Source organism: Myxocyprinus asiaticus, chromosome 23 (assembly GCF_019703515.2).
Source record: "Myxocyprinus asiaticus isolate MX2 ecotype Aquarium Trade chromosome 23, UBuf_Myxa_2, whole genome shotgun sequence".
NCBI lineage: Eukaryota > Metazoa > Chordata > Actinopteri > Cypriniformes > Catostomidae > Myxocyprinus > Myxocyprinus asiaticus.
In genome coordinates, this window is record NC_059366.1 from 20,971,524 (window position 1) to 20,995,677 (window position 24,154).

General features: G+C 41.5%; 1 pseudogene; it reads left to right on the top strand.

Annotated features, from left to right (window-relative positions):
- Positions 1–24,154, top strand: part of LOC127414331 (attractin-like protein 1) — a 491,512-nt pseudogene that overhangs the window by 408,750 nt on the left and 58,608 nt on the right.

A 24,154-nucleotide genomic window follows, 5' to 3' on the forward strand; every position in this document is an offset into this window, starting at 1 on the left:
TATCTTTTTCTCTCTCTTTCTCCAGCATCTAATCCGAGAGAGTCAGCAGATGGCCAGCCGTCCATTTGCCTCTGTTAATGTGGCACTTGAGGCTCCTGAGGAAGAGGAAGAGCTACTACAGGGCCAGGTGGTGGTGGGTACCTGAAATCTTTCTATACAAGTCATGAGCTGGCTCAGAATTTACGTAGCTACTGTTAGAGTATGTACTACATTTGATAAATAAAACACATTTCAGCCCGTAAAAAGTACTTTCTTCAGGTGAACAGGTGAGTAGTATGAATACATTTCCTGTACGGATGTGCACGAGTAATTGAGTTATCGAGGACTCTTTCAGCACCAGCTACTCGAGTATTTAAACCACTACTCAAATATCACAAATTAATTTTCATTTCTGTATTTGCCTGCCGTGAGCAGCGCTGAATTACACTTCCCTCTGAATCTCTCACCAAATCTCGCAGTTACAACTGAGTCCACTTGGGGGATGCTGTGGATGTGTGTCCCCGATGTATTGGATGAGAGAAGACATTATTGTGTCAAATTGTGGCAATACTTGTAATATTTTGGTTCTTATTGAATTCTTCTCTATTTGTATTCGGTTCTTGTTGGAGTCATGCAAACCAACAATAGAAGATCAGCTTTTAAAATAAGAATGTATTGTTGGCTTTCTGGATATGCTATTGAATTTTTGAGATGTTTTGCTTCTATATTGCTTCCAAAAATGTGAAGTCTTAAAAAACTATCGGGATGCTGATATGTTAGTCTCATCACTTTTTACACAGTCTTTCAACTTTCAAGAGAAGTGGGTGAACACATAGTGAATTGAAGCTATTATCTCATTCAGAGTTTAATTAAACAACATCTGGTGTAACAATGTAGATTCCATTTAGCATAACTGCAAAATATTTGGGTTAATATTCTCACTCGTTAAGTAGCAAGGCCAAAGAGCAGGGCCATCGTCACATTTTTATGCCTAAGTTGGTTGGTAAGCACAGGCTTTGCATGGATGCCTTCATTGGCCCCTAGAATTTATCTCAGATTTACTATTGCAGTTAAACTGAACATATACATCTCCAACTACTTTCCACTGAGATTTTATGGAATATAGATAATTTATTCTACGCTACATTTCTTTTCAGAAAGTACAATTTCTTTGGCACATTTTAGAACAAGTCTAAGTGATGTGAAAAGATCACTTCACATCATTTTTAAACAGTGATTACTTGACATCTACTTTTCAGAAAAGCAATTTTCAGCATAATATAGTAACTCTTGTAGAATAAACTCATCCCTTCAGTGTGTGTGATTCAATTGACCTCATTTAACCAAAATGATGGAAGTTATGTCTCGATAACATTCCAACTGAATCAGTTTGAGTTGTCATTTCATACATGCTGGTAGTGCTTCAGAAAATATGTGCTGAGATCTCTTCTTCAGATTGGTCCTGTTAAAAGCTGTAAGCTCATCTATATCCATCTCAGGCTTTTAATGTTACACTTCTGTTTTCTCTCATGTGTTTTCAAAGATGCACACTTAAAGAACACTTTAAATGCCATCTGCAAGTATTGAGAAGTCAAACAAATGTTTGGCAGTCTGTTATTTATTTGGAGGGCTCCTTTATCTCATGGCACATTCATCTGCACCGTGCTGTCGTGTAGGAGTGTTTTGGAAAAGGGCTCTGGAAACATATGCATGGAAATCTGGATGTGCTTTCAAAATACGCCTAAGCCTCATAAACTTTTCTAAACTACTGAAAAATAACTTGTCATACCAGATAACTGATAATTGATAGTATAACCAAGAGCGCTTTGAGTGAGTTAGATCTGCTGTTGTCAATATCTGGACTGAAGTGTGTGAGAAACTTTCTCAGTGTCCTCACTGTTACCTCCACAACTCTTTAGGTGCAAACAAATTTTAAACATACTTTGCAGCAGAGCAACAGTTCCTATAATGAATTTCTTTGACTCCAAGATTCTCTCATGAACGCTGATCTTTTTAGCTCTAAATTTGTTCCATTGTTCTCTGCCTAACAGATTTTGTACTTGCTCGTATTTGTGGTTTTTGTCAGGTCATCACCCGGACCTGTGTGTTATCTTTCTTGCAAGATAATCTTGCAGTTAAACTGTTTTTGCAGACAAATGGTTCCCCTTCTGCCTCACCAAATGTGCAGGCAGTCATGATGTGAAAAGTAGGAGGTAAAGTTAATTGTGTTCTGACCACAGAGTGTAACTCAGCAGACGTGTGTAAAATAATTGTAACTGTGAACGTACAAAAAATTCCTAAATGTTTACCTATATGTTCATTTTCAATTTCTGCCTTTATAAATCCATATTTGTTCCTCACCTTCAAACTAGTAATGCACCATCACATCGGCCAAACATTGGTATTGACTGATAAAAGCAATTGCCTGTGCAATCTGATATAAGACAATTGTTTAATAACAATAGATGATAAGGGCCGATTATTGCCTGTCAGTCGAAAGGGGGAGAAATATACGCATCGAACGATTAGCATACAACTCATGCTATTTGTGAAAGATAATGTCTATATGCGACACTATGTATGAAAGAAAATGGAATTACTTTGAATTGGGTGACAATGACAGCAGAATTTAAATCATTGCTTATCATTCAGAATTCAGTTATTGTGAGTTAAAAACATTCAAAAAGAAAAAAGAGATTTATTCAAATATATGTGAGCATGGCAGGATTTGTGTTTTTTGTTTAGTGTTTTTTTATAACTGAATCCAGTTGCTCTGAAACACGGACAGCATGCAGAGATGTAGAGAATAAATGTATTATATACATTTATTTCAAAGTAATTTGAAACAAAGGCAGCATAAAAAAAGCAGAACCATCAAACTTGCGGTATCGCCAGATGTTGTTCTAAAAAATCAGGTGTTGTATCGGCACACATATTTTGTATAGGTGCATCTCTACTTTTAACTTAAGGTCAAATACATTGAATTTAGGAACAAATCTGATCATACTGATGTGTTTTGGAACACTCAACTCATGTAAAACAGCAGCTAAATCACCTGATATCAGAGCTGACCTTAGTTAACTTCAGTAAGAACATGGTATTTACAAACTAGTGTCTGACACCTCAGCTCAGTGATTGCTAACTTTGAATGAGACTTAAATCAAGAGTCCTAAATTATTTATTGGTTTTATGGAAGTGTTCCACAGAGGGATTTTACAACATGTAAGAAATAATAAGCAGGCAAATCATCTACTACTATTTGCAATTGTGTCAACATCTGATTGCAGCAGCATCCATGACCTTGCTGCATTTTAAAACAGGTGTGTCATTAGCATAAATCTTCACATCAGCATCCATATTATGTCTATACATCATCATAAAACTGATGAGGCTGCAGCCCAGAGCACCTGCACAATGCAAAAACATATCTTGCTTTGCATGTGGAGTGATCAATAACAGGCCAGTGTTTTTGTAATGCTCAGAGAAATTAATCAATTTCATATGTTATGTTTTAATGTGCTGTATTTACTTTCAGTGGTTGGTTTGACGTGTAGTAAGGTGTGAAGATAAAGACTATTTATGACACTTCGGGAGCCGTCTGACCGGGGAAAGAAGACATTTTTGACACACATGCACAGACACAAAAGCACACACAATTACTGATTTTGAAACATTTACTTTCATATCAGAAGGAGCGTCTAAAGCATGTGCTTTTGTAATCATATCTGATGGCAGAGGTGTAACGCATATCTGTGGTCCACCACGACCCATAAGACAGAGTCTCACCTATAATTAGTTACATCATGCATGAGCGTTTTTTGGAAATGCAACTGCACCCTGGGATTATAAATGACAGGCTTATTTAGGTATTGTTAGATTTTGGATCTAAGAATGGCTCATCACTATCCAAACATCCTCACTTCAATATTAGTTTGTTATTTGAGGTAAAAGCTTGGCTTCAGTTAAATGTTGCACTCTGGCTAGTTCTTCTATTGATGTTAGGAAGCTCAAAGTGGTGGGAGCAATCAGGGAGATGACAACAGTATTCCACAGAGCAGAGACTAAAACATCTGTTCCTTGAGCTGTCTATCTCTGGATTACTCTTATCACAACAATCTCAGCTATTCATATACACAGTAGTACAGTGTTCCCTGTCTCTTTCTATATCTTACTCATCAGGAGACAGCAGTGTTTAACATTAAAGAGCTTTGATACCCTACAAAATAATGTTTCCTTTGTTTTTGCATACAGATACTCAATCTTCAGTTAATTCCAAATACAGAGAAATCTAAGATTGCTCTCTTTGTGAAAAGCACACATTGTTCAGTTTTTTATATTATTATTATTATTATTATTATTATTATTATTATTTATTAAAATACTTCACCTGTCACTGTTTAATGTGCAGAAGCCATTTGTAGGTTTACTTCCTGAAAAGTGTAAACACTGGCTCTTTCAAAACATTGCTCTGTGTATTAGAGAGGTCTATCAAAGACTATTATCAAAGTCTGGCTCAAAAAATGGGGGTGGGGAATGGGGGTGACAATGGAAGACAGTTGAGTTACTTGTTTGGAAGCAGTTATTTTTGCCATTCTGGCTATTGCCATTAGTGAAATTACAGAAATAGACACAGAAATTACACACTTCACCTTTAAACAGCTGTATGGTAAAACCGATGATGTCAACAAGACAGACAGATTCATCTGTCTGGTCTTTCGCTGTCATCATTCACAGGTTTTGGACACTTTAATCAAAACTAATCCTTCGCAGTGCTTTGAGCAAGCTCAACAGAATACTTAGCTCTAGTTTTCTAATGTGTGTCTTGTCAGGATGCTGATGTCTGTCACATCTCATCTTTGTCCAAAACATCTCCCAGATCGATGATCCATGAAGGGTTTTTTATGAGATGCTCATAAATCCTACTGCTGCCCCAGAGCTTAAGTGCTCAAAGCAATGCTTAGCTTTAGTTCATGGCGGGGTTACATGTTGCGATTTTCACTGTTCCAGAGTCAGAGGGAAATTGGGCATTGTAATATTTATCATTGCATTTATATTTTCCCTGAAACAGCTTATGGTGGGACACTGTGCCTCCCAACCAGGGGTTACGCTTAGCCCATGGAGTACATACTGTAAGCATTTTCTGTGGGGTACTTGATCATTTTTAGATTTTGCATGGTTAAATCTATATTTACACAATGAATCATAAATAATCTCAAACTTTTGTCTTGACAACAATACAACACCAGATTAATTTGCCCCCAAAATTGTCAAAACATGAAAGACAAACTCTTTCTTTTGCCTTTTTTGTTGTTGTTTTTTTTTTTTTTTTTTTTTTTAAAGCAGTATAAAAGTGAATCAGTATGAGCTTCCACACATGCTGCCTTTTCCAGAAAATTAAAGCAATTTTTCTGTTTAAAAGTCATGTGTGAATTAGGTATGTGTCAGTACAATCAAATATCGATATATATCGCAATACTTTCTCTCATGATATTGTATCGATACATTAGATCCATGTACCGTGATATTTATATTCAACTATTTGTGTATTTATATTAAGGATGCGCACAAGTAATCGAGTAATAGAGTACTCATTCTGCACCAGCTACTCAAGTAGTAAAAACACTAAACACCAAAATATTGCAAATTCATTTTCAATGATTGCATGAAATATCTTTGAAATAAAACTGAAGTGGATCCGCACACTGTTTAATTATTCCCTTTTATTCATTTTAAAACCACAGCAACGTTTCGATCAGAATTATCTTCTCCAGGCACACATCAATAAGCAACACATCAATTAAATACTTTTGTTACAACCAAACACATCATTATGTTCACCTGTTAATAATCAGGGTCAGTTATCTCATGATCACTCAATCTCACTTAATGAGAACAATTAATTAGAGATAAGTTCAAACACCAGCAAAACACACATCAGTCTCCCACAATTACAAACAATTCACAAACATCAGTGAATCACATGAATGGAAACGTCGCAATTTAAGTAAAAACTTTTCAAACAGCAAATATCAGACACAGGTCAAAGTGAAACAAATACAAACACTGATACAAAGGTAAACATTATCCCAAAATGTCAATGTCACAAGAACGGATGGATATCAAAATCCAAGTTAAGTCCATTAGGATACAAAGTGTTGTGTATAAATATAATAGGCCTCTCTTTTTAATAAAATGTGAAAATATCTTTGAAATATCTTTAACACAGGCAGAATGCATTTGATAAAAAACAAACTTTCACCACTAGTTTTTCTGAATAAAAACATTTAATATTAATATGAATGAAATTATAAAAATGTGATAGCTTTTCTGCAGACTCAGAGTTTATGTACAGTATGTGCATTACCCTCATGCCGTCAGTATTGGTTTCTATATAAGCTCTGGGTGAGAGCAAAAGTTTTTTACTGTTATTTTTACATCTTTTTTTTATTTTCCATTTTTATTAATGCTCATTTTAAATTGTTATTTTTTTTCCCCCCCAAAGAAAAGCATAGTTTGTTGAAGTTTTGATACCATTCTTGGTAACATTTGTGAATAAAACAAAATATATGATTCACGTGCATGTTATTTTTTACATGCATTTTAATTTACGAGTAATCGGGTACTCGTTTTTTTGTGGGTTAGATTACTTGACTGTAAAGTTACTCAAAAATGCCCATCACTAATTCAGATCATGTATCAAGAAGCAGGTCATCTAAACAAGTGCAAACTCAAAGCGCTGTTCTTCAGTGCAGTCGGAGATGCTTTGATGAGGATTTAGAGATACTGAAACTGAGCTTGCAGGATTCACTCAGGATTCACTTGCAGGTTTCTCTCGCGTACACGCATTTGAACGATCCGGATGCTGGTTCTTAAAATCCGAAGGTTGCTCTTTTATTCTATACACAACCCTCTACAATTCGTGTATGCTGTTAAAAATGTCAGTGATGATTAACCACTTGCTGGTAATTTTTCAAATTTCACTCACCAGTGTTTGAGTAGTGAGTAGGCGAAGTTCAGCACAGAGGTCTTTTCACTGCGTGTTGAGAGTAAAAGTTTGGTTTTACTCTTTCTATGTGATTTGAGTCCAAAGACGAGATCCACACAATCAATTTGTCATTGAATAATGTATCTTTTTAAAATAAATTCTGTACTTTAAAGTCAGTTATTGATCAAAAACAACAAAATAAACATTTAATTCTAATCACAAATAGCATGGATGCTGTCAAGAAGCCATTCGACCACAACACTTCTGTCAAAGTCCCTGCCACTGTTCATAAAGACACAGTACTGTTTTAGCACTTGTTCAATATATCTTTGTAAGTACTTTTAAAAGGTCCTGGCCATTTCAGCGGGTAGTCCAGTGTTGTGGCAGGAGGTACACAATGTCTCGTTCCCTCCACCATGGAACTGAGGTTACGCAAGTAACCAGGACATTCCCTATCTGTCACTCACTCGACGATGTGTCGATGTAGTGACACTAGGGGTCCCTATATGAAACGCCACATCTGGCTGAACTGTGTTACGTGAACTGGCGGTGTGTGACGGGCAGACCACTGAGTGCCTCGTAGCCAGCGCACCAGGCCGACACGTAACCTCCTCCAACGCTGTTATGAGTGTCGAACAGCCCTTCGGGGACAAGTCAACTGCCCAAAAGACAGGCTAGCCCAGTCGTGGCCTCTTATCCTCTTTTTTTTCCTCTCCCCAAAAAAAAGAGTTAACCGACTGGGGCCACCAGGTCTACGTCGGGGGGGTATCCCTCTCAAGGGGAAGACATTGCGGAGACCACACCCCACCCAGGGGGGGGGGGTATTTGAGTGGAAATATGTCACATGGTCTTGCCGAGCTTTGTCGGAAATATGTCATGTGGAGAAGTCCCATGGTAGGTCCTACCCTACGGGGGAGGAGTTTCTACAAACATGGAGAGAAGTTTACCAAGGAAGACGCAGTTTACCAACAGAGAAACGAATTAGCAGAAGATATAGGTCGCATGGCATTACCTATGGGGAACCAACACATGTGGAGCACCTACCCCAGTACAGGGCTAAGTTAGCACATGTACTGAGCCCGGAGGGCTCGGAGGAAAATCATCCAGGGAACACAGTTTGTGAACACCACTAGGAGTCAACGGCGCACGTCTTCAGCTCAGAGGAGGTGAAAGGCGCTATGCGCAAGCGATACACCCGGCCAGCTGTCCCGGACTTACCTGCTTGTGCCTGCCACTACACGGGATGAAACTGGTTCCACCCGGAGATTGTAGAACCTCGCAAAGGTGTTGGGTGTTGCCCAGCCTGCTGCTCTGCAAATGTCTGTTAGAGAGAAGCCACCGGTCAAGGCCCATGAGGCCGCAACACACTTCTGGTAGAATGGGCCCGTAGCCCTGCCGGGGGTGGCACGTCCTGGGCGTGATATGCCATTGTTATGGCATCAATGACCCAGTGGGCGATCTTCTGCTTGGAGACAGTGCTTCCTTTCTGCTGTCCACCAAAGCAGATAAAGAGCTGCTCAGAGACTCTAAAGCTCTGCATGCGATCCAAATAGATGCGTAAAGCGCGCACCGGACACAGCAACGTCAGGGCTGGGTCTGCCTCCTCCTGGGGAAGTGCTTGCAGGTTCACCACCTGATCCCTAAAAGGGGTCGTGGGAACCTTGGGCACATAGCCCGGTCGGGGTCTCAGGATCACGTGAGAGTAGCCCAGACCGAACTCCAGGCACGTTTCGCTGACAGAGAACGCTTGCAGGTCTCCTACCCTCTTGATGGAAGTGAGTGCAGTCAGGAGGGCAGTCTTCAAAGAGAGTGCCTTAAGCTCGGCTGACTGCAGGGGCTCAAAGGGGGCTCTCTGTAGACCCTGAAGAACTACAGAGAGGTCCTATGAGAGAATGAGGAGCAGTCTGAAGGGATTCAGCCTCCTGGCACCTCTCAGGAACCTGATGATCAGGTTGTGCTTCCCTAAGGACTTACTGTCCACTGGGTCGTGGTGTGCTGCTATAGCGGCTACATACACCTTCAAGGTGGAGGGGGACAGCCACTCTTCCAACCTCTCCTGCAGGAAGGAAAGCACTGATCCGACTGCGCATCTCTGGGGGTCTTTGCGTCAGGAAGAACACCACTTAGCGAACAGACGACACTTCAAGGCATACAGGCGCCTCGTAGAGGGGGCCCTAGCCTGAGTGATCCTGTCTACCACCGTGGGTGGTAGGCCACTTAAGTCTTCCAGACATGGAGATTCCAGAGGTCTGGTCGTGGGTGCCAGATGGTGCCCCGTCCCTGAGAAAGAAGGTCCTTCCTCAGGGGAATTCACCAGGGGGGCTGTCGCAAGGAGCATGAGGTCTGAGAACCACGTCTGGGTGGGCCAGTAGGGTGCTACCAGGACAACCTGCTCCTCGTCCTCCCTGACCTTGCACAGGGTCTGTGCAAGTAGGCTCACTGGGGGAAACACATATTTGCAAAGTCCAGGGGAACAGCTGTGTACCAGCGCGTCTATACAGAGAGGTGCCTCGGTCAGGGCGTATCAGAGCAGGCAGTAGGAGGATTCTTGGGAAGCGAACAGGTCTACCTGTGCCTGCCCGAATCGACTCCAAATCAGCTGGACCACCTGAGGGTGCAGTTTCCACTCTCCCCTGAGGGTAACCTGCCATGACAGCACGTCCACTGCAGTGTTGAGGTTGCCAGGATGTGAGTGGCTCGCAACAACTTGAGGTGCTGCTGACTCCAGAGGAGGAGACGGCGGGCGAGTTATGACATACAACGGGAGCATAGACCGCCTTGACGGTTGATATATGCTACCAATGCCATGTTGTCTGTCTGAACTAACACATGTTTGCCCTGGATCAATGGCCAAAACCTCCGCAGGGTGAGCAGAATTGCCAGCAACTCAACGCAGTTGATGTGTCAACGTAGCCATGGGCCCGTCCAGGAGCCGGCGGCTGTGTGCCCATTGCATACAGTGCCCCAGCCCGTTTTGGAGGCGTCTGTCATAACCACGACGCACCTGGAGACCTGCTCTAGGGGAACGCCTGCCCGTAGAAATGTGAGGTCGGTCCAAGGGCTGAAGAGGTGGTGACAGACCGGTGTGATGGCCACGCGATGTGTCCCGTGGCACCATGCCCAACTCGGGACTCGAGTCTGGAGCCAGTGCTGAAGCGGTCTCATATGCATCAACCCGAGCGGAGTGGCCACCGCTGAGGATGCCATATGCACCAGGAGCCTCTGAAACAATTTCAGTGGAACTGCTGTCTTCTGTCTGAATGCCTTCAAACAGGTCAGCACCGACTGTGCATGCTCGTTCGTGAGGCGCGCCATCAACGAGACTGAGTCCAACTCCAAGCCAAGAAAAGAGATGCTCTGAACCGGGAGGAGCTTGCTCTTTCCCCAGTTGACCCGAAGCCCTAGTCGGCTGAGGTGCGAGAGCACCAGATCCTTGTGTGCACACAACACATCTCGAGAGTGAGCTAGGATTAGCCAATCATCGAGATAGTTGAGGATGCGAATGCCCACTTCCCTTAACGGGGCAAGAGCTGCCTCTGCGACCTTCGTGAAGACGCGAGGGGACAAGGACAGGCCGAAAGGGAGGACCTTGTACTGATACGCCCGACCCTCGAATGCAAACCACAGGAAGGGTCTGTGTAGAGGTAGAATCGAGACGTGGAAGTACACGTCCTTCAGGTCTACCACTGCGAACCAATCTTGATGCCAGACACTCGCTAGAATGCGTTTTTGAGTCAGCATCTTGAACGGGAGTCTGTGTAAAGTCCGGTTCAGTACTTGCAGGTCCAAGATTGGCTGCAACCCACCGCCTTTCTTCGGTACAATGAAGTAGGAGCTGTAAAACCCTTTCTTCATCTCGGCCGGAGGGACAGGCTCTATCGCACCCTTCCGAAGGAGGGTAACAATCTCTGCACACAAGGTAGTGGCATTCTCGCCCTTCACTGAGGTGAAGTGGACACCGCTGAACCTGGGCGGGCACCTGGTGAACTGAATCGCGTAGCCGAGTCGGACGGTCCGGACCAGCCATTTCGACGGGTTGGAATGCGCAAGCCATGCGTCCAATCTCCGGGCGAGGTGGACCAAGGGGACAATCTCGTCGGATATACCGGCAGGTGGGGCCTTGCGGCAGGGCGAAGTCTGAGGTGCCACGCCGTTTTGTGGCCGTGCTGAGTTCAGGGACATCGGAGCACTTACCTGGCTCCTTGTGACCACCCCTGGAACAGCCTGGGATGTGGCAGGAAGAGGCCTGTCCTCGTGACCCGTGGAGACCGTCACATCCGGGGCGGATTTGTGCCACAGCTGGGCGCGCAGGGGTGGGGAGTCCGCCGCTGGAGCGCCAAACCTTCCAAAATGGAATGGTGGACAGTGGTCGTGATGATGGCCGTGCACACCGGGTATGTGACCCAAGGAACAAGGAAACTGCTCTTTTACTGAACTCTTGGTTACTGCAGCCACTTGGGCATGGGGCAAAATTAAATGAAAAGGCAACAAAAGATTCTCCTCCCGGCCCTCCACCGGGGGATGAAGTGGTCTGCTTACCAGCTCCCGAGCAGCAGGTTTTGTCGTCCCTTGGTGGCCGGCCGTGAGATGGGTGGCATTTGCTTCCTGCAGTTGGCTCCACGCCGGGGCCGGATTGCAAGGGCGGGCTGCAGCAGAGCCAGTGCAGTCACTGCAGGGGGACGCCCTTGGCAACGAGCAGGCAAGGTGCAGGATCTTGAGCCGTGCAGGGGCAGGATGTGCCGGATAGCCTCCGTCTGCTGCTTCACCGCCGAGAACTGGGCAAAGTCCTCGACGGTGTCGCCGAACAGGCCAACCTGGGAAATGGGGGCACCAAGGAATCGTGCCTTGTTGGCCTCTCCCATCTCGACCAGGTTGAGCCAAAGGTGGCACTCCTGGACCACCAAGGTGGACATCACCCACACAAGAGACTGCTCCATGACCTTTGTCACCTGGAGAGCGAGGTCGTTCACCAAGCGCAGCTCCTGCATCAATCCCGGGGCACAACTACCCTCATGCAGTTCCTTTAGCGCCTTGGCTTGGTGGACTTGCAGGAGCGCCATGGCGTGCAGGGCAGTGGTGGCTTGTCCAGCAGCACTGTAGGCTTTGGCCATCAGGGATGACATAAACCTACAGGCCTTGGACGGGAGCTTTGGGCACCCACGCCATGTGGCGGCGCTCTGTGGGCATAGGTGCACCGCGAGTGCATGATCCACCGGGAAAATCACCGAATAGCCCCTGGCCACCACACCATCGAGGGTTGTGAGGGCGGGGGAGCTGAAAGATCAGGACCTGTCAGTAAAAGGTGCCTCCCACGACCTTTTCAGCTCCTCGTGCACTTCCGGGAAGAAAGGAACTTGGGTGGGGCGTGGCTGTAAGCAGTGCCACGAGCCCAGGAACCAATCATCGAGCCGTGAGGGTTCAGGGAAGAGCCGAGGGTGCCCGGGAAAGCATGTCCATCATCTCCTCATCAGCCTGTGACTGGGCGACCATACTCGAGGGGGGGAGCCCAGCTGAGGCTTCCATGTCTGACTGGACGAGCCCGCTCTCCAATGCTGTGCTAGAGAGCTCATCACCTTTGCAGGCTCCGAACAAGAGGTCGAACTCGCAATGAGACGAGCCGGCGGACTCACCCGGAAGCCCGATCGGGGCAGACGAGCGTGCTGGGGAATGGGAGGTCCATGGGGGGATACCCGGCGGAGGTGGTCCCATTGGGGTCCCCAGATCGCCCCCAGTGCTAGCTGTGCTGGCCTCATACCCGTAGGTAGAAGGACCGAGGCGGGGAGCCGCTGGGGTGGCTTGCTTTCTTACAAAGGCAAGCCGCGACCGCAACATTGCCATGGTCATGTTCTCGCAATGAGTACATGATCCATCCACGAATGCTGTCTCCACGTGGGTAGCGCCCAGACACGAAAGACAGCGATCGTGACCATCAGAAGGTGAGAGATAACGACCGCAACCAGGAATAACACACAAACGCAAAGGCATCTTTCAAAAGACGTGTCTTTAAAAAGACGTTCTGTGTGTGCCGCTCTTTTAGAGAAATATACTCTTTTATTTCTGCTGAAGCCCCCAGGGGCGTTCTCTGCAGTGCACCAGTGCAGAGGAGGGAGAAGCCGCTGAAATGTGCCGTCAGATCCAGCAGAGGTGAATGAACAGTCGTGGAATTCAGCTCAGTGAACATCGACCGTTCGGCTCCGAAGAGAAAATCTGAATGAGTGGTTGCATACCAGCTCCTTTTATACCTGTATGTCTGGGGGAGTGGTATGCAAATACCACTCGCCAATTTTCATTGGCCTTTTATCAAAGACCAGAGGTGTTTCGGGCTCCCAAGAGTGACCCCTAGTGTCACTACTTCAACACAACGTCGAGTGAGTGACCGATAGGAAACCATAATTGACCATGTGCTCAAACAAAGCACAAAAGACAAGACACAGGAGTGCATGGCAAAAGAGCCGAACCTAAAGCTTTGAACATGAAAACACCATGCTTCGAACATGAAAACACAGACTGGACATAAGATCGCATGGCAAGGAATGTCAGGAGTGTCAGGATCCTGTCACCACAATAAACATGACAGAACAAACAGACAGGACCCAGACAATTGATGTAATACATGGACTTTGTATATTTTTAAAAAGCTAAAATGTGACCAAAATGATAAAAACAAAAAACGACTAAAATGTTTTAAACATTACCAGCCGGAGCGTTCAAATTTGGGAACAATTATTCCCATGTTTCCTGTCTCAATATCTTCGTCGTCCAATCACCGATTTTATTTCTGAAAACTGCTAGATACTCAAGACAATATAATCTAAAAGCACATATGATTGGTTAAGGGGTTACTGGGCATGAATAATAAATGTTTCGTCATCATCATCATCCTCCATTTGCCTGGGTGTAGCCAGAGAGGATGTCCCGGGAGATTACCTCCAGTGTTGGATTTACTGCTTCAAATTGTAAACTGAGGCGATCTTTCGAGGCAAGACAAGTTATTTAACATGTGTTGTCAATATTGTCTATTGAAAGTCAAAACATTTTAGTTACAAAGCATTTATTTGTAGGAGTAACGCTAGTTATTTCTGGGAAAAAAATGACATGACTGTCGGCATTCATCCGACAGGCAGCTAGCCTGTATTTTTAAGCAAATTTCTGTGAAACTTGCTAAATAAACATTAGTTAGCATTACTATGTACATTTGTTTAGCTAAATATCAATAACTTTTTTGGCCAATTTTGTTGCTTGTGGAAGATAGTCAAACCTTTTTAGTTACGAAGCATTTATTTGTGCTAGGTGTTTTTTTTTTTGTTTTTGTTTTTTTTGGGAAAAAATGTGACCGTCATCGTCGAGCCTCTTCTTTTTACATAAAGGTTATTTTTTTTTTTTTTTTTTTTTTTTTTGGCAGTTTCTGTGAAAACAATACTATGTACATTTTTAACTAAATATCAATAACTTTTTTTTCCAATTTTGTTGCTTCTGAAAAATCCACCTGAAGTAATGTGAGGCAGAAAGCAGACGCTATTCAGACTTTTTTTTTTTTTACGCTGTTCTGACCTGCCTGGAAACTGGCCTGCTAGTTAGAGAAGTTATCTAACTTGTTGATTTTCCCATGTAATTATAATAAAAAAGATATCTAGATAGATATCTTTCTGTAATTTAGCAGATAGCCTTACCAATCCATCACACAGACATGATTTTAGATTGTGCGTAGCTTCCTTGTTCACAAGGAAAGTGTGAGAGGGCTGTCTGCAGTTGGACATTCTGCTTAGTCTGCAAGCCTTTGGTGACTATTCAGTGTATGGATTTGTGAAGAACACACTGCTGGCTACCAATTGTGTACTTTTTTCTGTTGTAGAGATGGAAAGACTATGGCTCCCTGTTTTTGAGGGCATGAGCACACAGGAGGAAGATCTGCTGGACCAGGGACTACTGCAGGAAGACCCGCACCATGAGGAGATGGAGGATGAGAAGGAACCTGATCACCAGCCAAGACCATCAACTGGGTATATGAATGTGTATGTATTGTTTGTTTCTATTTCTCATATGACTGATACTCACAGTAACACTAACACTGTTACTCTTGTTATTTTGGGCATGGCTAACCATTCTTGCACAGGTCCCAAGTCAGATAGAAAGCGTAAATGCTTCCCTGACTCTGTTTATTATCCCTCGTACTCTGATATCGATTCACAGGCACCAAAACCTCTCCCATTTAAGCCTAGCCGTCCATTCGGTATTGACTTCGGTAGCGTGCGTCAGGTTGTGTGGTCAACCTCTAATATGATGTTGTGAGAAATTGACTTTTTCATGCTGTTTTTTACTCAGGCTGTAGTTGCTGAGATATGCAGCTTTACAAACCGTCAGGGGTGGGAGCTCATCCTAAAGTGTCCGTCATATTCCAGCTACCAAGGAGCTTGGATGGAGGTGACCCCCGATGAATTTTACAAATTTCTTGGGTTGCTCATTTACATGGGGTTTTCAATTCTCCCTGATTCCCATCGTCATTGGGGAACCAAGTCACTTCAGGGCTCATGGGCGAGGGGATTTATGTTGCATGACTGCTACAAGGCTCTTTTAGCAGCTCTACATGTTGTAGACCCTACCACAGAGGATAATCAGGATCACCTTAGGAAGTTGCGTTATCTTATGGACCACCTCAAACAAAAATGCCAGCAGCTCTTTCAGCCTAACCAAAATCTCGCAATAGATGAACGTATGGTCAAGTCTAAAGCTCGGTCAGGATTTAAACAATACATGTGTTGGACCTCATGTATTCGGATAGAAGACAAAGGCAGGCCTAACAAAGTCATAAAACCTAACTCGGCCCCCACATACCAGGTCGTAAATCTTACTGATAAAAATCGAATCAAAATCAAACAAAGGGAGTCCAAAACAGACTACAAATCCCATGAAGCCTTGCTCACTAAAGGATCGAACTCTCAACTCCTATTGGATGAGGCACACAACAGAATGTCCCTCAAACCATGACATCATCAGGAGTAGAAATACCTCTGAAATGCTTCCGGGATTTGCTTCCAGCAACTTTGTTCGCAGTGTATAGATGCAGCTCATCGCTGCTCTCAGGTGCAACCTCGTGGCATAAGGAAGTAACGTCCGACTTGAAATTGTGGCCATACAGTCTCCATCTCGCTGGATGAGTTGAGATTACTCTGTGTTCAACCGAACACTAACGGATCCGAAGGAGACTGCCGAGCAATCCGCATCTTCATCCGTTTGCCTGCAGAAGTGCAGAGATGAAAGATTTCTCTTCCATCTTCAATCAAGTCGACATTTCTGATTTCTCCGCCAGCCCACCGAGAAGCAGTCAGCTGTACGCCCGCCGACAAAGCGAGGAAACGGCCTCCCGTCATCACCCGAGCCTCAAGGAACTGGGTCGGAGTTAAAGGACGGATGAACACACATTCTACATCCTCAAACGATTCAAGTAAGAGGTTTAATTCTGGGCAGAGATAGAATATTATAATGTGTTATTCTTGTGTTTCAAGGTTTTTGCTTGTACAGTTTACGGACCGCCATGTCCGCTCATTATTAATACTCACGAATGAGATTTGTTGTATTGTGGTCCAACCACAGTGGGCTGTTGTGCATTTCCGCCATCGCGGGTGAGACTGGCAAACTGAGTTTATCCATTAAAGAATCAAAGAACGCGGGACTGTTTACGAGCCGTCCACGCGTCTCTGAGTGATAAACTAGCAGCTGCTTTCTCACCCAAGATCGTGAAATCGGCTTTAGGGCCGTCACTTTATTCTCTCTCTCTCTCTCGTACTAACCACACACACACACACACTTGCTCTCTCACACACACACATCCTCATGTGTTATAGGATTATTTTGATTTCCATATCTAATCATATCACTGTTTAGTTTGTAGTTGTAAGTCAGAAGTTTATTGACTGCATTGTATTAATTATTCATTGATATTACTGCATAAATAAACTTTGTTTATATAATAAAGAGAAGTGTTTTGGTTTGTTTTGCATACACCTGTGTCATGCTGACGGGATGTCAGTGCTCGGATTCAAGCCTTCGTTCATTGTTTTTTTTCCCGAAAATCGATATTCTTCGGATGTCGATTTTCCTAAGAAAACAATCTAATATTGAGACTGTTATACAATCTGGTTATTAGTCCCTGATTCCAGGGTGGTGCCCCGTCAATGTTAATCCTTATTAATATTCTATTGATTTTTGATAATTGATATTTATCTTTGATGATTGTTGAATTTGAATGATCAATAAGCTAGTGTTAATTTTAATTAATGTTTCATCGATGTTAACAATTAACGATTATCTTTGATAATTGTTGATTTAAAGGATTAGAAAAGCGAACATTGATTCTCATCAATGTTCTATTGATTTTAATAATTGATAATTGTCTTTGATAATTATTAGTTATTGCTAATAACCAAACCTGCTCCTAAACATAGCGCACTACATTTACTGGAACCCCATATGAGGTTTTAATGAGTTAGATTCAATTAATTAATTTAAATATTAATTAATAACTAAAGAAATAATTATTAATTATTTCTGATAGTAACACTGATCTAAACAACCAGTAAAGCCCTACACATGAAGGGCAAGCCTACTCGTGGGGTTTTAAATTATGGGTAATTGCAACATCAGACTCGGGGTATACTCTCGAATTTAATGTTTACACAGGTAGTCATGATGGGCGTGTCACTGACGTGCCACCAAAGTAGTTGAATTGTTACTGCAGCCATTCATTCAAAGACCAGGGCCACAATGTTTGGTTTGACAACTTTTATACAACCCCAGCTCTTATGGTTAAGTTGTTAGAAATGGGAACTAATGCCTGTGGGATATGCAGGGTGAATTGTAAACTGTTTCCTGCAGAATTTAAAGACATCAAAAGATGGGAACGCAAGACAGCTCGTGGGGATATGAGGTGGTGTAGGATTGAGGGGAATATACTTGTAATTCAGTGGAAGGACACGCGTGCAGTTACATGCCTCTCCAATTTCCACAATGCGAATGGCTCAACCGAAATTACTAGGTTTGTAAAAAATGATGGCGACTGGACAAAAGAAGTAGCCCTCCAGCCCACTGTCATCAGCGATATTAACAAAAACATGGGTGGTGTTGATAGGTCAGACCAAATGATAAAATCTTACAACTTCCTACAAAAAACTCAGAAGTGGTGGAAGACTTTTTTTTTTTTTTCACTTCATAGACATTGCAGTCGTCAATAGTTTCATATTTTAAGAAATGGCAACACATTCATGCGGCACCAGGGGATCAGCGTAGACTGGTGAACTTAACCCAGATAGATTTCAGAGAAAACCTGGCTCGTCAGCTGGGAGGTATCAATATTCATGCAAGTTTCCCTTTGCATACACTAAAGCCTGTAGTCCCTCCTTCGTCATCACTCCACCCAGCCCATGTCCCTAAATTTGAAGAGTCCTCTAAGAGATGTTGGTTATGCTATCGAAAAAGTAGGACTGGAAATAAAACTAAAATAACTTGTTGCGCGCCGGAATGTAATGGCAAAAGACTTTGCTGGGCTGTGTTTACTGGTGTTGTCGTCCTCTCCCTCCCCTCTTTTCTCCCTCTCTTCTCTCCACAGGTTTTGCAGTTGTTGAGTATTTATGAATTTATATATATTCTGTTTCTGTACTCTTTATTAAAAATGTATTTACTGTAGATTGTTAGAAAGTTTGATTTTGTATGTTTTGCTGTAAAATTCGTGTGTAATTCTAATGTTCAAATTAAATAAAGTGTGTGTTTTATTGAACACATAAAATGTATATTTCAGTGTTTGTGTCCTTCAATTTAAGATGCAATCTCAGTTTATTTTTACAGGTGCTCAAAAGGAGTATTTGAGGAGTGGTCATGTGAAATGTACCTTAACATTCTAAATGTTTGTTTTATTCCGTTTTCCCACTAATCACTAGAATGGTCATAACTTTTAAACAATAGATTATATTTCTAATATGTCTGCTATTCTACATTGCCCAGAAAATTATGTATATTTTATACACTCTAAGTTTCCCTCTAGCTTGTAATTAAAATGGTTGAAAATACAGTTGTCTGATGAAGTATGGTGGCCGGAGAAGGTTTTTGTAAAAATTGCAGTGTGAAATCTTATTGATAAAGGATGATTAGCCTTAAATAATCATACATATATTTATATAATTTGAAAGCCCTAGTTCTTCTCTTCAATATGGTATATACAGTTCAGGTGTGTGATGTAATATGAATATGAATGTAATATGAAAATAGATATGAATATCATATTCTGGCACAGAATGGAATTTTCGGAATTTTGGGCTCAGGCTTTAAAGGGTTAAATCAGTATTACTATAATTTACCAAGTTAAAAGGTCCCCTGTATTAATAACAGCGTTAGCTGAGAGAGAATGTCTTCAATACTGTATATAAGCAGAATTCAGTATATAACTGAAATATGCCCAAATGAATTGGAAATGGAATCAAATCTATATAATGAAATATTGAATCGTTAAATATGTATCGTGATGTATTGTGATATGTAGAATCCTGAAATATGTATCACAATACATATTGTATCATGAGGTGGCTGGCAATACCCAGCCCTAGTGTGAACAAGACCTGTTAGGAGATACTGGTAAATCAGCTCTGAAAATTTCCCGGAATGAGAACTTGTAATATTGCATTTCCGTTTTCATGCTATGTGTAAACAAAGTTGTACGATTTATGGTTTGAGCATGTACAAAGTCAGGACATGTCATCATAAGAAGTCTGCTTTGGGCCAGTCAGAATGTTCTGACAGAGAGGACACAAAAGGACCAAAAGCCTTTCCGAAAAATGACATCACATACTGTAGTTTAACAGCATTTTGGTGCTGATTTGTGAATGATAGTAAAACAAATAAAAAACGGAAAGATGTGGAGTGTGTGTTTAGCATATGTGAAAAGGCAATGCGACAATTTTACTGCAATTTAACACGTTTTATAATATTGAAACATTGATTTGCATTGAAATTATGTAATTATGTGAGAAAAATTAAATAGCTGAACAGCTAAAACCCACCTCCGGTTTGCGTTGGAGATTTGTTGGTGTTTTTTTTTTTTTTTTTTTTTTTTTTTTTTAATTAATGAACGTCTGACTGCTCATTATTCATCTTATTACAAGACTACTTGCCCCATAAATAAATACACATGAAACATCAATTTTAGTTGTTGAAATTATTTTATTATCACACAGTGATCTGAAAAGCAGGAAAGATGGCTCGCAATACAGTCTGATGCATGAATGTGCGGTTATTACAGAGAAATATCAGACTGCTAGATGGCGCCATTTAGCAATCAGAATCGAGTATTCCACAGAACTGTGTAATAAAGGCAGAATAACCCAATCTGCCTCTTGACCTGAAGTTGACCTTCATCTACATCTCACTTAATCCTTATTTCTATAGCAAATATCAATTTCCTAATAAATGTAAACAAAATTCACAATCCTATTTAAGTAATCCTTAGCCTGAAGTTGACCTTAGCCCTTCATTTTCCTTTAGGGTCGAGGTGCCCATGGAGAACATTTTGCCTCAAGAAGCACCACCCAATTACCATATGGCTTCTTCTTAGTCAAAACCAGTATTGATGTGGGAAGGCAGTGCTCAGAAAAGTGCATTTACATATAACAGTCTATGATACAAATTAACAGCCATTTGTCTTCCTTCTCTTCTCTGCTTCCCCTCAGCAGTTTTGCTGCTCTGGGAAATATTTGACTTTGTCCTGTCTCATGTTCAGCTGATCCTGCATCTTATTGGAAAACAGACATTTCCCTGCGGCACAAGCCAGATAGATCAGAACCAGATGTTCTCTTGGGCTGCTGAAGACTGACAGGTGAAACTAAATAGTCTCTCTGTCTGTTGTCTCTCTGGCGCAGCAGGTTAACAAGTCAACATATTCTTGTATGAGATGACAGAAGATTGTATTTGACATTGATGACAAGAAGAAGGGAATGTGAATAGCATATTTACGAAACAGATATTCAGTACTCATCATGAAAGGATGATAGAAAAGCTTTGTTCTTGCCATGTTTTTGTATGTCTGTTTTAAAGTTATAAGAAGGCATTTTTCCCTCAGTCTGGAAGGGATATATATCCTTTGGTTCACCACAATGATCTTTGATGAATATTAATAAAAACAAAAATAAAAAAAATATCAAGTCACACAAATTGATTTCCAAATGGCAACTGCAAACATGTGCTAGAACTTTTCTCAATACTAACTTAACTTTTCTTAGCCTCTTTTGTAATTACTGGTCTTTTAAAATGCATTTATGAAGACAATTCCCTTTATTAACTATGGACATTTTACACTAGCATTTGACAACCAGAAAGTGTCCAAATACATTTGTCTTCATTTTGAACAGTATATCTATAGCGTAGCAAGGCAGGCAGGACGTGCACAAACGAAGACGATTATGTACAGACCCCAAGTGCAGTTTATTTACAAGGTGTAACAAAAGACTTATGACCAAAAGACTAGACCTGACTTAACTTGACTAGAATATACAATAGACTGGACTAGTCTACAACATTACAATAACAATACTCAACCATGGACAAGAGAGTGTGAGGGCTATAAATACACAGACTAGGGTTAACAACATAAGACAGCCAGTAACAAGACTGAACTGATAACAAGATGATAATGAAACATGAACCAATGACAAGACTAGACTAGAAATGTTGCTTACTTGCAAGTGTCTCTTTGTTTCTGTGGTCTCTATATTTCACGGGCCGACAAGATTTCCCATCAATGTAAGATTTTGGTTACTGACAAGCTTTCTCCACCAGTGCTGTATATTTTGATTTAAAGTTTTATGGGTTGTTCTGCCAATATTAGTTAAAGAGAGTCTGGGAAAGAACCATTAGCCGATGGCACTGGTTCAATAGTCTTGTAATCCAGGGGTCATAAACCTGTTATCAATCGATCCATTAGCAGTCTAATATCAACCTGTGTTTTGACTCTATCTGAACTCTCTCTGCCCAGAAAAAAGATAAGAATGGGTATCATAGCCCTCTTATGCAAAACACTTGAACGCTTGATTGCTGTGGATGAGAACAGTGTGTGCAATCTTGTGTGATGACTGTGTATGCACAAATATGGTTGATGGAAGAGATGTAGAATATATTGATTCAAGAGAGATTAGAGTGACACCTGCACCTTTTTCACCTTTGAGGTGAAAGATGACAGTTAATGTAGAACATAATGTTTAAGTTTTGTCCTTTTTTATTTTTGGTTGTACTTTTTTATTTCTTTACTAATAGGCGTGGGTGATATAACCCAAATCTTACATCACGATATGAGTAATTTCATATCACTATAATGATATATATCACGTTATAGTAATTCTTTTGGGGAGGGAAAAAAAAAATAATGGGCTTATGTATTAAATAACCATATTGTAATGTCTATTTTTGGGGTAATTCTTTCAGTGAATTAAATACTATAAAATATTTCCTCTTACATAATTTTATCTTTATTTGGAGCTTGACAATAGTCAAAGTAATAAAATAAATAAAACTCAAGCTTGGTTTTAAATCATTCTTACCATAATGCTAAATTTCGCATTATGCCACATTTCAGTCTGATTTGTTGTTGACCAATATTGCATCTTTTGGCTTTCATAATATTCTTTTGTATGCTTCATTTTGAGGTAAAACAGATTGCTTGTTTTATGAGTGATTATCATCTTGCAACACAGTTTGCATATTATATTTTTCTGCTCTGTGTTGGATTTTGTAAACCTACACCACAGATGTCGCACCTTTTTAATAACAAGCTCCTCTTCATTTTCTTGATTTGTTTGAGAGTTGTCCCATTCTGTGGAGATGGTTTTTTCAGGGTTTTTCCTGGGTCAAAAATGATTGAGTTGCATGAGTGATCCCACTCTGCGCTCTCCTGTAAATATTAAGAATCCTGCTGGACTCACGTGCATTTGCGTGCTCCAGAGATGGTGCACGTGATTGCTCACGTGAAACACAGATGCGCACATCAGATAAGAAGTATAGTAAGTTCTTATGAAACGGCGAACGCAAGATGAATGTAATTGAATTTGCTTGGGTGGCCGCCGCCCTTTAAAACCCTTTCCATGTTTCTTACATTTTCACAGTCTCGCACCCTGCCCATTGATAGATAATCCCATGTTGCACACATGGATATTTACAAATCGTGATATACACGATATAGCAAAATCTGTATCGATTGACGCTTTATATCGTTGCCATGATATGTATCGTCATATCGCTCAGCGCTATTTACTAACATTAATTTAATCTTCTTTAAGCATTTTAATAGCATGCTTATAATGTCCCTATTGCCTGACAGACATCACTGCATTGGTTATTCTAAGATATTACAACTGTCTCTTTAGATGGTTTTCCACCATCGGGCTGAACGGATCTGAGCACGGTGAGTGGGCTCTGTAAAAATCAGGAGTCTCCCATCCATTTTTTTTTTGCCAATAAAAAAAAAAAAACACTCCATCTGTGACTTATTTTGCGCGTTTACGATTGCAGAAATTGTTTTGTCTGATGTGTCTTTGGAGAGCGGGGTTTTAGAGAGAGGCCTTGTTCTGTCAGCAAAATGGGAGATTGTTGACACATTCTGAAACAATAATATATTTTCTTAAATATACTTATATATACTTCTTTATATATTTTTATTTTTTATTGAATAATGTGTATCTGTATGCTGCGTATTGTATACTGTACAGTGTATGTTATTATTTGTATATTGTTGAGTGTAATTATGTGTATAACAGATGTTTAAATTGTGTTGTGTTAATTTGATGTTATTGTAAATTGGTATATGTCTCATCACTGTCACGACTGCTATGTTGATCGGAACTGCACCCAAGAATTTCACACACCATTGCACTTGTGTATATGGCTGTGTGACAGTAAAGTGATTTGATTTGATTTGATTTAAATTTATAAATTGAATCTGTATGATTTTCACTAGAAGGACACTTTATCTCTGAGTAAATGTACTATGTAATTAATTTTCCACACGTTTGCATCTGGCTGACCTGAGCTGATGCTTCCTTAATTTTTCAATGACATAGTGCTGTTGAAAGAGGCCGTGATTCCTGTCTACCCAAGAGATTAGGAATGCTTAAGAGTTAAACCCTCGTTTGTCGAGGAGATTCAGAGTCTTAGGTCAAA